The sequence below is a fragment of the Gossypium hirsutum genome, chromosome D06 (genome assembly GCF_007990345.1).
Source record: "Gossypium hirsutum isolate 1008001.06 chromosome D06, Gossypium_hirsutum_v2.1, whole genome shotgun sequence".
Classification (NCBI taxonomy): Eukaryota; Viridiplantae; Streptophyta; class Magnoliopsida; order Malvales; family Malvaceae; genus Gossypium; species Gossypium hirsutum.
Window position 1 is genome coordinate 16389515 of NC_053442.1, and position 16757 is coordinate 16406271.

The window sequence follows — 16757 nt, forward strand, 5'->3', positions numbered from 1 at the left end:
CTTTTGAATCCATAAAATTACCCATTATATTATTAATTAATATGTTACTAAAAACATGAGTTTGGAAAATATTATTGTGCTATTATTAAATTTTAATTATTAGAAAATATGTTACTTTTCTTGATGTGGAGTTACTTTCAATAATATACCAATAAAATTAAAAACTTATAATTATAAAACAACATCGTATTTTAATTAGAGTACTAGCTAATTATCACAAAAAAAGAAATTGAAAATTATACTTTAATTATGGTTTGAAATCTTTTTATTATAATATTATTTTACATGAATTATATGAAGTAAAATAATTATTTAATGAATTAATAAATACATGCTTATGTAACAATATGAACTAGTTCCAAAGTCAAGATGGTGGTTGTTAAACAATAAGTATAAACATCTCAGCTGGTAGCTTCAACAGAATCAACTAGTCATTTAGGCCTCAATTTATTAAGTAATATTAAAAAAAATATTTGTAATCACTGAATTGTTTTAATGTCAGTAAAATAATATATTGAATACAATTTATTTGAAAATTAAATAAATTTTGCGAAAAATATTTAGAAAAGTTAAATTTTTTAGTGTTTAGATGAATTTATGTAAAATATTTGTTTTGTTTGCCAGATTTTCTGAAAATATTTTATAGAAGCTGCTTTCAATGAAACTAACATATATTTGAGATTTTTTTATATTTTCATTGTTTAATTGAGTTTGTTTTATATCTATAAATTTATATTTTACATTTTTCTTTGTAAAACAAACACGATATAAACTTAATAATAAATAATGCTTAATTAAAACTTAACTTATATTACATATATTACATATATGAGAGTACATATTGACACATTAGAGTTGTAATGGATAAATGAAGCTAAACATGATTAAACAACTACGCATATTTATATAATTAAACTAAGTTAAAATATGTCATAAGTCTTTGTACTCTTCTTAAATTTGAAATTTAGTGCATGTACTTTTATTTTTGAGTTAGTCCTACTTTTTAGATATCAAAATTCAGATTCAGTTGTTAGCATTATTAAAAATATTTTGTTAAACTCATGCTCATTATAACATCATTTTTTAGTTACATGAATACCGAGTATTTTTTATTAAAAAATGTGACATCAACAAAATTGAAAAAAGTAACAATATTAACAATTGGACTTGATTTTTAAATCTAAAAAGTAGAGGGACTAAATTCTTGAAAATAAAAATACAAAATTAAATTCCAAATTTGTGAAGAGTACATATTTTAACCTTTATACTACAAAATATATATATATATATATATATTTATAATTATTACAACACCCCAATCTCGAAGGTCGGCCGAAGTGATGCACAAATAGAAAACATATACATACTTGATTCAAAGTTGGATGATTAAAAGACGCATTTAGTTTGAGAAAGTTTCAAGAACATATTGTTGAATATTGGCAATATCCCACATTAGGAAAAGATAGAAATGGAGGGGGTTTGGTTTGTTATATATAGAACCCTTCCCCCTTTGGTTGTATCATCCCAAAATCTTCTCCTTTGTAATATTTCTAGAGGAAATATTAATTTGGTAGTGTCCGAGGACGTAAGCTAAATTGGCCGAACCTCGTTAAAACTCTGGTATTTTATTTCTTATTTGTTTGCTTTTATTTAATAGCTTTATGTTGGTTATATTTATTTAGTTATTATTGCTATAAATATCTAAGTGAGTTCTGTCTAGTTGTTGGGTTTTAAGCGGGACCATTGTGACCCCTCCAATTTAACTGGAAATTTTCTTAGTATAATTGTTGGCATAATAATTATCTAAATATTTCTGATAATATTGTTATTAATATTATCGTCGCTTCCGCAACAATTGGTATCCGAGCCAAGGTTTTGTAGTATGCTCTGTGTTTGCAGCTTAGTCTGATCTTACACATCAGAAACATTTCCTAAAGCTTGTGGGTATTCTGCATTTGGTGGCTATTAAGTAGAAGCTATGGCAAAAATGACAGAAGAAAAACCATCCATATCAACAACTTCCACTTCGTACATTTTGCCGAGGATTGGAACTGCAAATACGAGATTTGTAGTGGAAATTTTTGATGGAACAGGTCATTTCGGCATGTGGCAAAGTGAGCTTCTAGATGCCCTCTTTCAACAGGGTCTAGATATTGCCATTGAGGAAGAAAAACCAGAAGGGGTTGATGATAAAGAATGGAAGACCATCAACCGATTGGCATGTGGTACAATTCGATCATGTCTTTCCAGAGAGCAAAAGTATACATTCAGCAAAGAGACTTCTGCAAGTAAATTGTGGAAAGCATTGGAGGAGAAATTCTTGAAGAAGAACAGTCAAAATAAGTTGCATATGAAGAAAAGACTGTTTCGTTTCAATTATGTTCCTGGTACCACGATGAACGAGCACATTACCAATTTTAATCAGCTGGTGGCTGATTTGTTGAATTTGGATGTGACTTTTGAAGACGAAGACTTGGCGTTAATGTTGTTGGGATCGCTTCCTGAGGAGTTTGAGTACCTTGAAACTACTCTACTTCATGGAAAATCGGAAGTAACTTTCAATGAAGTAACTGCTGCATTGTATAGCTATGAACTACGCCGAAAGGATAAGTTGAAAGGTTCAGGTGAAGCAGCAGTGGAAGCATTGGTAACAAGAGGTCGTCAACAAAGTCAGTCTAAGGGGAAGAGAAGAAAGTCCAAAGGTCGAGCTGTTGCCAAAGATGAATGTTCTTTTTGCAAAGAAAAAGGACATTGGAAGAAAGATTGTCCAAAATTGAAGAAAAAAGGGAAGACTCCGCAAGATGCAAATGTTGCAGAATGCAATAGTGAAGTAGAGTCAGACTTTTCTCTTAGTATGACATCTTCAACATTATATGCAGATGAGTGGATCATGGATTCTGGTTGTTCCTATCATATGTGTCCCATTCGGGAATGGTTCTTTGAATTTCAAAAACTAGATGAAGGGGTTGTTTACATGGGTAATGATAACACATGTAAAATAGCCGGGATAGGTTCAATTAAACTGAGGAGTCATGATGGATCTACTAGAATTTTGCGGGATGTACGATATGTCCCAAAGTTGAAGAAGAATCTCATCTCTTTGGGGTCGTTAGAATCTAAAGGCCTAGTTGTGACAATACGAGATGGAGTTCTTAAAGCAACTTCAGGAGCATTGGTGATGTTGAAAGGTATAAGAAAGAACAATCTGTATTACTACCAAGGTAGTACAGTGGTCGGGACAACACCAGCAGCAATTACGAGTACCAAGAAGGACGCTGAGGCAACACAGCTGTGGCATATGCGTTTGGGCCATGCTGGTGAAAAATCCTTGCAAACTCTAGCCAAGCAAGGATTATTGAAAGGTACAAAGACTTGCAAACTTGAATTTTGCGAGCATTGTGTTCTGGGAAAACAACGAAGGGTGAAATTTGGCACTGGGATTCACAATACTAAAGGTATTCTGGATTATGTGCATTCTGATGTATGGGGACCGTCCAAGACTCCATCACTTGGAGGAAGACGTTATTTTGTCACCTTTATTGATGATTTTTCCAGACGAGTTTGGGTGTTTCCTATGAAGAACAAAGATGAGGTGCTTGAAGTTTTCCTTAAGTGGAAAACTAAAGTTGAAAATCAGACAGGAAGGAAGATTAAGGTTCTCCGATCAGACAACGGTGGAGAATATAAAAGCGATCCTTTCCTGAAGATATGCCAAGATTGTGGCATAGTAAGGCACTTCACCGTAGGTGGAACACCGCAACAGAATGGGGTGGCAGAGCGTATGAATCGAACGCTTGTGGAGAAAGTTCGATGTATGTTATCTAATGCTGGATTAGATAGAAAGTTTTGGACTGAGGCTGTGACGTACGCTCAACATCTCATCAATCATTTGCCATCATCTGCTATAAATGGCAAGACTCCTTTGGAGAAATGGTATGGAAAACCTGCTACTGATTATGACACCTTGCGCATTTTTGGTTCTATTGCATATTATCATGTGAAAGAATCAAAGTTAGATCCAAGAGCAAAGAAGGCTCTATTCATGGGCTTCAATGCTGGTGTTAAGGGATATCGTTTGTGGTGTCTAGAGGCAAAGAAGACGATAATCAGTAGGGATGTTACCTTTCATGAATCTGCCATGTTGAATAAGGTAAATCCAGAAGGAGTGAGTAGTACTTCGCAGCAGGTGGAGTGTACTCCGCAGCAGGTGGAGTTTGAGCAGAGTGTGGTAATTCCAGCAGAAGGTACCACTAGTGATTCTTCATTGGCAGATGCAGAGTCAGATGAGGAAGAGGTTTCTACCCAAGAACCTCAACAGCAATCAGAGCCAATTGCAGTCAGAAGGCAGAGACGAGAAATTCAGAAACCTGCTCGTTTCACTGACATGGTAGCTTATGCACTTCCAGTTGTTGATAATATTCCATCCACTTACACCGAAGCCATTCAGAGTTTAGAGAATAATAGATGGTTAGGTGCAATGGAAGAGGAAATGCAATCTCTAGAGAAAAACAAGACGTGGAAACTGGCACAACTACCAAAAGGGAAGAAGGCGATTGGTTGCAAATTTGAAGACACTATTGAAGTTTGTGTTATGAGAAGATGTTCGAAGATGTGGAATATTGCCAAGGTGGAGATTTGTTGAATATTGGCAATATCCCACATTAGGAAAAGATAGAAATGGAGGGGGTTTGGTTTGTTATATATAGAACCCTTCCCCCTTTGGTTGTATCATCCCAAAATCTTCTCCTTTGTAATATTTCTAGAGGAAATATTAATTTGGTAGTGTCCGAGGACGTAAGCTAAATTGGCCGAACCTCGTTAAAACTCTGGTATTTTATTTCTTATTTGTTTGCTTTTATTTAATAGCTTTATGTTGGTTATATTTATTTAGTTATTATTGCTATAAATATCTAAGTGAGTTCTGTCTAGTTGTTGGGTTTTAAGCGGGACCATTGTGACCCCTCCAATTTAACTGGGAATTTTCTTAGTATAATTGTTGGCATAATAATTATCTAAATATTTCTGATAATATTGTTATTAATATTATCGTCGCTTCCGCAACACATATGTCGTAGAACAAATAAAGTTCAATTTAAAACTTTCAGTTAAAATCTTTCTTTTTAGAACAAAACTCTGGCGGTAACAAATACATATAAAACAATTGGCGCATACAAACAGAAAATACTTCATTTAACTTATCCAATCTCTCAAATACACATGCTTATATAACTGTAACCAAATAAGATAAATATTTTATTTCAAATTCAGTTTAGAACAGAGTTACACCCCCACCTCCAAAACATATGTATGTTACAAAGCAAAAACAAGCAAGGCTCACTGCAGAAATTGCTTCTTCTGGCCGAGTCCCTTTTACAATTCTACGACGACAGCTCACCTGGAAGAAAGAGAAAGAAAAATGGAGTAAATTCAAAAGAACTTAGTGAGTTCCAACAAGAAAAACTCAACACTTAAATAAGAATAGATTTACACTGCAAATTAATAACACAAACTAATACATTGAACTCTATACGCCAAGACACATGGGTGAACACCCCCATTTCATTGGCAAGCACTTAACCATGGCAGATAACCTTCCAGGCGACCTCTTCTACTAGGCCCATACCTTCTTTCATAACATTGGGCATATACTTATATTTTTCCCTCCAAAGAGAACTATAACATTAATAGAGCTGATGTTTCTTCTCCAACACAGTCTTTCTCATACTTACCTTTAAATCACAAACATCCCTTCAAGCGAATTCTTACATACTTTCAAGACTTACTAGGGTGTATTCAATATACACATAATCAATTCTTATAATTATGCTACGTTTTTAACATAACAATAGGGATCAGAACATAGTTCTTAACAATTAACCCTTTCTTTTCTATCAAAAATACACGTATCAAACAACACATATAGAATCAATTTAACTTTCTTCTTTTCGTAACCTTCCTTAGGTTGAACCTTAGGCCACATATATCAGAGCATATCTTACATATCATATCATTTTGAACACCTACGTGTTCCCGTGAGTTCAGGGCTCTTTACTATGGTTAACAATTACCATGTCCTATCGTAGGCATCACCCATATCGTTAGGTTGGTTAGCAACTAACATGCCATCCCAAATATAACACTTACGCCAACTGGTTAGTAACTAACATAACCTACCTGTGGCCGCCAAATTGGTTAACAACTATCATGTCCTACCAATGACCCATCATACATTCCCATCTGGTTAGCAACCAACATGCTTTACCAGTGTTCACACTTATCTGCCATTTTGGTTTGCATCTAACATGCCCTATTAGTGGCTCATCGTATTAGGATACTAAGTTCATACCCTTAAGGAAGGCATATCAATTTCATGCCACGAACATACACACACAAATGATTATATACAACAATTCTCAAAGTTCCAAGACTCTGTTCTTACCTGAACTCTAGCTAAAACAACCACACTCGATTCGACCGAACGCTCACCCTTAATTCGAGTTATCCGAAAATCCAAATAAGAAAAGACAAAACTAAGTCATTTTGATAAATGTTTACCTAGCAGTCTCGCTTTCCTTGTAATAGCCCGATTTTTAGAAATGTTGAAAAACAGTGGTACAAGACCACCAAATTCAGAAAATAAGCTCGTAAATTTTATTATTTAATAATTACGAGTCAAATATGATTTTTAAGAGATTTTTGAATTAGTAATTTGTGTTTTATAAAAATTTATTAAGTCAAGAAATTGAGAAAAAGAGGTATCGAGACCACGATGTTATAAATCGAGCCGTAAATATTTTTATAAATATTTACAGAGTGTCAATATGGCAGCGTTAAAGTTTCGTCAGAAAATTTTAACGTTTCGGCAGTCAATTAATTAAAAAAGACTAAATTGAAAAGATGCAAAACTTGCTAAAGTGATTAAATAGCTTAACAATTAAATAAGAAAGGACTAAAAGAGTAAATGGACCAACTTAAGTGGCAGAGACAGCATACCGTTAAAAAAATCAAAGATTTTTATGTATTTAAGGACAAAATTGGAATTACAATAAAGTTTATGTAGCCAAAATTTATTTTAAGGATTTCAAGACCATTTCTTCTTGAAATTTCGGTGGGAAACAGCCATGGAAGAGGGTTTAGAGCTGGTCTTCCATATTTTAGCTTCAAGTAAGTGTAATTCTTACCTTTTCCTAGAAATTTTTATATTTTTAGACTTTTACAATTAGGTCCAACTTAGTATTCTAATAGTGTCTCATTTTGTTGAAAGTTTAGAAAGATACCAATTGATAAGTTCATATGATTTTTGTTATTTGATGATGAAATTGATATGTTAATGGATGTTTAAAGGTGTTTTATTAAAGAATTTTGGATGAAAACATGTTTTAGGGATTAAGTTGAAAAATATTGAAATTGTGGAAAAATTCTGAAATTTCATGGAATCTATGGGCTGTTATTGATATGTATGAGAATTATTAGGCTTGGATCAATGATTAAATTGCAAGAATTTCATTTTCCGAGCTTAGGGATGAAATTGTTATGTGTTAAAAGTTTAGAGTCAAAATGGTAATCAATATATTGCACTAAAACAGTTTTGGACAGCAGTAGTGTGCCAACTTTGGAAAATCACCAGAAATCATGGGGATCGAATTAGAAGATGAGTAAAATATGAAACTAAAGCTTATTGAGTCTAGTTTCTCATAGAAGAAACGGTGTAAGCAATAGAATTGTAAATCATGTGATATAATAAATTTTGTGAGACAGAGTCAGAATAATTTCAGAATCCCCTGTTATGAATTTAGAAAATCATTAAAAATTGTACAAAATTAATTATGGGTTAAAATTTATATTTTTAGAATCCTGAATGAGTCTATTTTCATGAAAAATAAACGGGAATACCATCCGAATTCTGTACAATGAGATAATCAATTTTTAATGAAGAGAAGTCAGAACTGTCGAGCAGTGCAACAAGGGAAACTTTAAAGAATAAACTGTACTTATTGGCTACGTAAAAAATTCTGAAATTTTTATGTTAAAAAGATATATGAATCTAGTTTCAGGTAAAATTAACAGATTTTAATTTGAAGTTCCGTAACTCCAGAATAAAATAATTTAGTGACTCTGACTCAGATGGGCAGCTTTAAATTTACATATAAGTGAGTAATGAAATTATGTATAATGTTATTAAGCGTGTTATATACATTAGGGATGTGGAATGGAGAGGAGGAGGAGGACAATAAAATATATGAATGAATTGTGTATAAATGGTTATATGCTCGATTATAATTGGTCCATCGTAAATTGAATGGTAAATACATATTGGTATTGAAAGAATTATTACGGTATTGAAAAGCAATTGATCAAATGTTTAAGAAATTTAGTCATGGTATATATATATGTGTGTGTGGTAATTTTGATATATGGATGTATTTTGGTTGTGGATTGATCATGATGATAAAGGTTAGGTATAATTGGTCTATTAAGTGACATAATTGGGAAGTATGATAGGTGGGTCATTCTATGTGTGAGATGATGGTATAATTTGGCTTGGTTAAGTAAGTTAAAAGGATGATTACATCATTGAGGTTGCACTGATTAATTCAGTTTATGTGATGGAAATGTCAAGTACGTTTGTCTTTGATGCGTGATGATTATTTAATGCCATGAGAATTTGTTTATTAGTGAGGTTTAAAATGTATCTATATTTTGTCATATAACTTGTTTTGTAATTTATTTGACAAATGATAAAAATTCACTCTGTTACTATGTGAGGTGAATTATGATTTGGGTAGCACATCCATATTTTGCAATAATAGATAAAATATATTTATGTCATGGGTGAATGGTTAAACACTTGGGCTAGTATAAGGTGTATATTTAGTAAGGTTAGTTGGTAATGAAGTAACATGTTTTGGTTTAACATCGAATAGAGAAAATTTGTACTATCTTTGTGACCAATATTGATAGTTGTATGGGAGATGAATGGATAACGTATATGTGACACTTAGCTTATGAGATATTGAGTAATTGATATATTACAATAGTTAAATAGGAAAATGTGACGACATGAGAATATGTAATGATACGGATCAATTCAGGTACTCGTGATGAATTCAACAAGTAAGTGAAAAATTTATAAATTCATACGACGAGGAAGTGAAAGATTGTGAGTATATTGGGCCACATAAACCCTAATTAGTGAATCAAGAATAACAATTTGCAAGTTTTAGTTTAGATAAAATTTTACAACTCAGTTAATATGGTTAAAAGTGTATGTGTTCTGGTAATACGTCGTACCCTATTCCGGCATCGAATACGGGTAAGGGGGTTACATTCCTTCCCGAATCTCCCCACTTTCTCTTTTTCCTTTACTCAAAATTAATCTAAAAGCTTGTACTTCGTCTACTAGTTAAATAATCAGTCTATGTAAATGTAACATTAAGTATAAATAATAAGATTTGTTAACTCGACTCGACTCGAAATTTTTTGACTCGATTCAACTCAATTAAAAAAAATTCAAATTGAGTTCGGTTGCTAAAATAGGATTCGTCAACTCAACTAACTCAAAATTTTTTGACTCGATTCGACTCGATCGAATACTCACTCCTAAACAAAAATCAAATGTGCACAACAAGACAACATTTAGATCCACAATTCCCACAATCCACTACTGGTGTACTCAAACGGAAGAACTTAACACACAAACTTACCTAAAGAAACATTGATTGGCTGGTTCTTCACAACAACCACCCCCAAATATAAAGACTACAACTTAAACTTCGCCTAAAAAGTGAATCATAACAAACTTACCTATAAATCAAACAGTCCGCCACATACATGGCGCACAACCAATACAAATACCTCTCTGGCGGATAGAATATAAATAAGTCTTACCTTGACTTAAATCTTAACTTAACTTTTAGCCTATACAAATCATCAACAAGACTACGCCGGGCGGTATATTACAATTATAATAAATATTTATTATTAAAATATTAATATTGAATATTTTTCAATATTATTTAAAATTATTATTTTTTAAATTTATTATTAAAATAAAATTTAAATATTAAACAATTTATTATATGATTAGATATGGATAATTAAATATGTATATTTAATAATATTGAAAATTATAGTATTTTATTAATTTTAAATATTTTTAAAATAAAAAAATTATTATTAATATAATAATATTAAGCTCGATTTAAGTTAATTTTTAATATAAAAATAAAATTACCTATAAATGAGCTCTTTATTGGAAAATGACCTTCATTTTCCGTGACCAAACTATTTTTCATGAAACATACATAGGAAAATGCAAAAAAATAATTTTCAGAAATTATTTTCAATGAAACTAACGGAGTCTAAGTTTTAATTAATAAAATACCTTTTTTAGATAAAAAACCCATAATATCATAAGAAATAAAATGTTCCAAACCACAGCTTTGATCATAATTTAGTGTATAATTTACCAGCTGATGATGATAAACGAAAGAAACCCTGTTCAAAGTTTGAATTAGACCAGATTTCATTGAATTCAATACTTTTAGGCAGTTAAAAACCTTTCAATTGCACCACCAAGTTGGTCTGCCCATTAACTATACTCTACCCACCATCTTACATTAATATTATTATATATATGCATATATATATATATAGGCCTGGATCTTCACCATCCTAGCGATTAATCCTGGCTTTAACATGGCTAGAAATGAGCAAGATCTCGTCACCAGAGATTGTGAACTGTGGGATCAAGTCCTCCGGGCCTAATTCCGGTTCCTTAACCTTTTCTGTCAGGGTTCAAAGGCGTATCCCGGATTTCCTTCAGTCAGTGAGCTTGAAGTATGTGAAGTTAGGGTACCATTATCTGATCAATCGTGGGATTTACTTGGCTACCATACCAGTTTTGGTGCTTGTTTTTAGTGCGGAGGTGGGAAGCCTTAGTAGGGAAGAGCTACGGAAAAAGCTATCGGAAGATGCTTGCTATGATCTTGCCACAGTCCTCTCTTTTTTCACCGTCTTTGTATTCACCATTTCTGTTTACTTTATGTCAGGGCCTCGCTCCATTTATCTGATTGACTTTGCATGTTTTCGTCCTCACGATGACTTAAAGGTTAAGAACTTTTCATGCATGAATGAAAATATACTTGCATTTCTTGCTATACGAGAAACAATTCATTTACGTATACCCTATTCATATTACATTTCAGGTGACCAAGGAGCAGTTTATTGAAATGGCAAGAGCATCAGGCAAGTTTGATGAGGCTAGTCTTCAATTCCAGAAAAGGATTGTGAAATCATCGGGAGTTGGGGATGAAACTTACCTTCCCAAGGCAGTGATGTCTGATGAGAACAGTGCAACCATGAAAGAAGGTCGCTTGGAAGCCTCAACTGTGATGTTTGGGGCACTCGATGAGCTCTTTGAGAAGACAATCTTGGTGGGATGGGCTGCAGTGCTGGGCTCATAGCAGTGGACTTGTCTAGAGACATGTTGCAAGCGAACCCGAACAACTATGCTGTTGTAGTGAACACAGAGATGGTTGGTTACAATTGGTACCCAGGGCGGGACCGGTCTATGCTTGTTCCGAATTGCTTTTTCAGGATAGGATGCTCCGCAGTCCTTTTGTCGAACTGCCGCCGTGACTATCCCCGTGTCAAGTACAGTCTCGAACACCTTGTACGGACACATAAAGGTGCTGATGATCGCAGCTTCAGGTTTTTTTCCTAGTGTTTTCTTCCACCATTCATGTCTTGATTGCTTAACTTCTTGTGATCAGTTTAATGCTACATTATAGCTTGGTAGATAGATGAATAAGGGTCTTATAAATTTGTATTATATGTTTACAATAGTCACGTTTATGTATATGTTCACATACTTTGTTTCAAAGGAGCAAAACATTTTCCCCTTTCTTGATTCCCTTTTTTGGAAACTTCCCAACTAGTTTCCCAGCCATTGATTACACCTTAGACTTTATGGAGGTGGTCCAGGGATTTAATAGATAGGCTCCATAGCTCATTCCATAGTGGTTATAACTTATAGGTACTTGAAATGTTGGGAACTTCAATAATAGGTTAAAATCTTTTAGTCTTTAGCTATATCTCAACCCAAGTTTAAACTCTTTAAATTAAGGTATTGTAAACTCTTAATCTCCATAAAATCAAATCACTGAATTTATGTTATCTATCCTGTAGAGCCCAATTTTTGCCTGGGCTAGGGAAACAGAAACAAACTCAAAATAAATTAAACCCAAACAGTCCAAAGCACACTTAATAGGCCCAATAGTAAAAAAACCCTAAGTTCAATAACCAGCCCACAAACTAAAAAACATTTTCAGCAAAATGAGAGGCAAAAACCCTAGGTGCGCCGCACCTAGGTTCACCCCCAGCGCCGCACATGGCCTTCTCGCGTGCCCTTCGCGCTGCCGCACGCCAGCGCCCCAACCACGCACATCTGACGCTGCTCTGTCACCTGTAAAAGACAACCAAGAAAACAGCAAATAGAGAAAACAAATAGAAGACGACAAAAAATAGAGATTAACAGTTGTAATCGGCCATAAAAGGCCAAAGATCATCACTGTAATGTTTTCTTCTTCCTCTTTCAGGAACATTAAATAAAAAAATGAAAAGAGAGCAGTTTTGAGGGTTTTTTTTTACTTTCTTTGTTCGAATCTTTTTATTTTATTTTCTTTTTTCTACTTACTAAATAACAAGCAAAGAGGGGGAAGGGAAACTCACCGGGGTTGGCCGTGACCGCGCCGCCAGAGGGTCTCTCCTCCGTCGTCCGATTCGGGTCTAAAGGTGTCGACGGTCTCCCTTTCGGTTCATTTCTCGTGGGTTGAGAGAGCTTGGCTCTCAAGGACACCGCAAAAGGGGTTAAAAACCCATTCTTTCGCCACTGCCCATCGACCATGGTGGCGGCGAGGTCTGTTGATCGGAAAAAGTGAGGAGAGAGGGGAGAAACGGAGAGTTTTAGTTTTTTTTTAGGTTTTTTTTAACAGAAATGAGGACTTTTAAAAAAAATTAGGCTTTTATAGCAATCGACGCCGTTTTGCAACTGAAGGTCAGGTGCCGAAACGACGTTGTTTTGGCCCTGACCAGCGCGCATGACCCGACCCGCCAGAGGATCCGCGTGTTTTGCTTGGAGGGGCTAATTGCATGTTTAGCCCCTCCTCTTTTGCGCTATAATGCAATCTGACTCTTTGTGTTTTTTTGATTTGGGTAGCGAATTTTGTTCCTGTTTCGATATGGTCCTTGGACCATGTGCAGTCCCTCGATTAAAACACTGCGTTTCGAGCTGGGGAATATTTCACAATCAGTCCCTTGAGTTTTGAGCGTGTTTCATTTCGATCACTGGCAATCCTTTCTTTATTTATTTATAGTTTCGACCCCAAAATTTAGTTTGGTTTCCAATTTAATCCCATATGTGTTATTAGAGTTGTTTTATCATTAAATTAATTATTTTAATATTATTATTACTATTATATTACATTATTATTATTATTGTTATGATTTACTTATTTATGTCATTTTAATTTCAAATTTTGTTGTCTATATGTACATACATACATTTTGTTATATATATATATGCATACGTACATATTTTTTTAATTTATTTGTATATATATACATACTTATATATTATTTATATACTTTATATATATACATATATGTGTACATTTATATACATATGTTTTTATAATACATGTATATACATGCATGTATATTTTATAACTCATATACATATACATATACATACATATAAATGTTTTTTCATATTTTATAATTTCAAAGCATACATATATATACATGCATACATTTCTACAACATATACATACGTACTTATTATTATTATAAATATACATGTATACACATACTCTTATATTTTTAGACATTTCATAATTTTTTTTATATACACATACATATATATACGTATTTTAATTCATATACATATACATATATATACATCCTTATCCATATTTTTATATTTGATAATTTTAAAATATGTATACATACATAGATTTTTCATATTTTCATAATTTTGTGTACATTCACGTATATACGTTTTTTACATCTATTCGTTATTTATTTATTTACATTTTCATTATTATTTTGAAAGAAGGTTTCAATTTTATTTGCCTATATACTTGTCACTTTGTATGTTATTGATTGATCCTCTTTATTATCTTATTTTCGTTGCTATTGCTCGTGTTATTTTTACGCCATCATATTTATTATTGTTTTGTTATGCGTATCAATAATGTAAGCTGTTTTCACACTTTTATTACAACATCATGTTTCATTTTGCTCGATATATCAAAATCTGTTACAAATAAATAGCATTTTGTATTTTGAGATTCGGAAAGGTTGTATCCTAACTTACGGGATTTCGATTTTTTTCGATAAATCAAAATATACGAATCTTTTCAAATTTAAGTTTTTATAATATCGAGAATTAATAAAAGATCGTGTTCTAACTTAAGGAATATGATCTTTTCTAAAATCAAGATAATCAAATGTTTTTTCAAATAAGTAAATTTTTCGGCATGTATTCTCGTATCGGGAATTCAATACGTCGTATCCTAACGCATTGGATGTGACATATTATTTTCTCGATATGAGGATTTTTTCTAAAAAATAATAAAGGCAATATTCCGTATTTGGAAATTAGAGAAGTCGTGCCCTAACTTATTGGGTTTCGATTTTTCTCGCGTTAAACCTAAATAACCGAATATCCTTTTAAAATTGAAATGAATGAGGTTTAAATAAAAAATGAAAGGCAAGCTTACTCTCAAAAATACGAGGTGTCGTGTCCTAACTTACTGGATGTGACATCTTGTTACTTCGAGATAAGGAGGCATTTTCCATTTTGATTTATTCGAGTAATTTTAAAATAACACAATATAAAGAGGGATCGTATTTTTAAATTCTTTTTCGAGCTTTTAATTTTCGACACCAAGACGTTAAGTAATCAACTAGGGACCAATTTTGGGCGTTACGAGAGTGCTAATCCTTCCTCGTACGTAACTGACTCCCGAACCCGTTTTCTAAATTTCGTAAACCAAAATCGTTGTTTTGATAAAGTCAAATTGTTTATTAAAAACAACCACTTTTCAAGGTGATCCGATCACACCTCATCAAAAAGGATTGGTGGCGACTCCTATTTTCGTTTTCATTTTTGAAATTCAAGTCGACCCCGCTTTATTCAAAGAATGGTGTCAACATATCCAAACTACCAGTTAGATTACTTGAGTGTGTTGTGTTTGGCACTGTGGTTATATACCTGTAGTTTATGTTAATGTTTTCCTTATTGTAAATTATGGGTCAGGTCTATCTACCAGGAGGAAGATGGACAAGGTTTTAAGGGGCTTAAGGTCAACAAAGATCTAATGGGAATCGGAGGAGATGCCCTCAAAACCAACATCACCACTCTGGGGCCTCTCGTGCTTCCCTTCTTCGAGCAACTTTTCTTCTTCGCTACATTAATTTGGAGGCAGTTGTTCCTGTCACCATCGTCAAAGCCATGCAACCCAGACTACAAGCTTGCATTTGGACACTTTTGTGTGCATGCTGCGAGTAAGACTGTGCTAGACGAGCTGCAAAAGAACCTTGAGCTCACTGAGAACAATATGGAAACCTCAAGGATGACATTGCATCGGTTTGGTAACACTTATAGCAGCAGTATATGGTACGAATTGGCATATTTGGAAGCTAAAGAAAGGGTTAAAAGAGGAGACAGGGTTTGGCAGATTACTTTCGGTTCAGGGTTCAAGTGCAACAGTGTCGTTTGGCGTTGCATGCACCGTGTAAAGAAGCCTTCCAGGGATAATCCCTGGCTCGACTGCATTGACAGATACCCTGTAGTACCTTAAACTGCGTTATAGCTTGGCTGATAATAATGGAATTTTTATTTTTTCTTACTCTTGTTTATCACATGGAAAGGGAAGTCGTTGGAAGCTTGGTTTATGGCAAGGTTCTCTAGCGTTTCAAGATAATTCAACCATACGAAAAAGGTTTGAATTATAGTTGGTGGCAAAAAGCCTAAGATGGCTGATACTGTTCTATTCAATTTTATTCTCGCAAGTAATATCTTCCATGGTTTTTTGGATTGTATTTAAAATGGATTTTTTTTATTTTTGTGTGTGTTATTTTATATATAGGCATAATGACTTATTTGATCTACTAATTTTATATAGAAAAAATTATTTTAGCCCTCCATTTAAATTTTCATCTTTTTTAACCTTTAGCTTGTATTATTTGTCAAATCATTATCCCTTATTTTGCATTATTTATCAAATCATCTCCATCATGGATGGAAAAGTTAATATCTATTAACTTTGCTGATGTAGCATCCATGTGTATGCCACATCAGTAATTAATTAACTTCTAAAATTAAAAATATTGAAATAATATTTTTATAATTTTAAAATAATATTAATATATTTAAAATTTTAAAACAATTTTTATAATTTTTTTGATTTTTTAAAAATTTTAAAAATTAATTAATTATTGATGTGGCATACATATAGATGCCACGTCAATAAAGTTAATAGATGTTAATTTTTCTATCTATTTTGAAGTGATTTGACAAATAATTAAGTTTTAGAGATAAAGGAGGCGAAAATTTAAATGAAAAGTTAAAATGATTTTTTTTGTAAAGTTGAAAGGCTAAATAAATCATTATATTTAAAGCCAGTGACACCTTTGTGTCACAAGGCTAGAACTTTCTTCTCACAATTCGTGCAACCTTAGGCGATTTCTTA

General features: G+C 33.1%; 1 pseudogene; it reads left to right on the plus strand.

Moving 5' to 3' along the window:
* The first annotated feature begins 10683 nt into the window (after positions 1-10683).
* LOC107899933 (3-ketoacyl-CoA synthase 10-like) lies at positions 10684-16141 on the plus strand (annotated as a pseudogene).
* Positions 16142-16757: the final 616 nt, after the last annotated feature.